Source organism: Terrapene carolina, unplaced genomic scaffold (genome assembly GCF_002925995.2).
Source record: "Terrapene carolina triunguis isolate 2854851 unplaced genomic scaffold, T_m_triunguis-2.0 Scaffold1076, whole genome shotgun sequence".
Classification (NCBI taxonomy): domain Eukaryota; kingdom Metazoa; phylum Chordata; order Testudines; family Emydidae; genus Terrapene; species Terrapene triunguis.
In genome coordinates, this window is record NW_020665427.1 from 1 (window position 1) to 1,542 (window position 1,542).

The window sequence follows — 1,542 nt, forward strand, 5'->3', positions numbered from 1 at the left end:
CTGCTTTGCTTGCACAGTTCACACCTACGTGACACACTCTTTTCAAGTGCATTGGTGGTATAGTGGTGAGCATAGCTGCCTTCCAAGCAGTTGACCTGGGTTCGATTCCCAGCCAATGCAGTGTTGTGTTTTGTCCCCCTTGTTTGAAATTGGTCTCATTTCAGTCACCCTGTGTTATCATCACATTGTTTTACGAGAAACTGCTCCCTGTAGGAATTTGCTACTGGTAGCAGTTACTCCTATGTAAGGAACAACCAGTGGGGCCATTGAACGATCGAGGTGCTAAAGGAGCACTCAAGGACGATAAGGCCATTGTAGAGAAACTAAATGAATTCTTTGCATCGGTGTTCACGGCTGAGGATGTGCGGGAGATGCCCAAACCTGAGCCATTCTTTTTAGGTGACAGATCTGAGGAACTGTCCCAGATTGAGCTGTCATTAGAGGAGGTTTTGGAACAAATTGATGAATTTAACAGCAATAAGTCACCAGGACCAGATGGTATCACTCAAGAGTTCTGAGGGCACTCAAATGCGAAATTGCAGAACTACTAACTGTAGTCTACAACCTATCATTTAAATCAGCTTCTGTACCAGATGACTGGAGGAGAGCTAAGGCGACGCCAATTTTTAACAAGGGCTCCAGAGGTGATCCCGGCAATTACAGGCCCGTAAGCCTGACTTCAGGGCCGGGCAAACTGGTTGCAAGTATAATAAAGAACAATATTGTCAGACACAGAGATGAACGTAATTGGTTGAGGAAGAGTCAACGTGGTTTTAGTAAAGGGAAATCAGGCCGCACCAATCTACTAGAATTGTTTGAGAGGGTCGACAGGCATGTGAACAAGGGGGATCCAGTGGATCTAGTGGAGTTCGGTTTTCAGAAACCCTTTGACAAGGTCCCTCAGCAAAGGCTCTTACGCAAACGAAGCTGCCCTGGGGTTGCCTCCCTGAGCATCTGGGGTAATAGCAGCCCCCGGCCCGTGTTCCCCCTGCAGGGCGCAGCGCCCAGGGCAGGGGGAGGGTCCGGGGCTCCCCAGAGTGGCCCAGACTCACCAGGCAGCTCCAGCTTCTGCCCAGGGGGCGGGGCCTCGGGGAAAGGGGAGGAACGGGGGGGGGGTGCTTTGGGGAAGGGGGCGGAGCAGGGGGCGGGGCCTCTGTAAAGGGGAGGAACAGGGGGCGGGGCCTCGGTAAAAGGGGAGGAGCAGGGGCGGGGCCCCATGGCGGGGAGGGTGGCGGTTGCTCCCGGGGTTCGCGGGCTCAGCAGCGTTGCTAGGGAGACGGTCAGAACCGGACCCTCCCCAGCCGCCCCGCGCCAGTAGTTGCTAAGGGCTGCGCATGCGCGGCGCCCGCCCAGAGCCGGCGGGAGACTCCATTTCCCAGCAGGCCCGGCGCGCTGCCGAGCGGCAGTTTCCGGGCAGGCGCAGCTCGCGCCGAGGAGAGGGGGCGTTTTCCCGCCCCTAGCCCTGCGCGCGCGGGCAGAGCCGGGCCCGGGGACCGACAGCGGGTGAGTGCGGGGATCCCCCCCCGTGGAGCCTGTCCCGCC

General features: G+C 57.4%; 1 non-coding gene across 1 annotated transcript; it reads left to right on the top strand.

Annotated features, from left to right (window-relative positions):
• Positions 1-48: 48 nt before the first annotated feature.
• Positions 49-120, top strand: TRNAG-UCC. Its single transcript has one exon. It is a non-coding gene; the product is annotated as a tRNA-Gly (tRNA).
• The last annotated feature ends 1,422 nt before the right edge of the window (positions 121-1,542 follow it).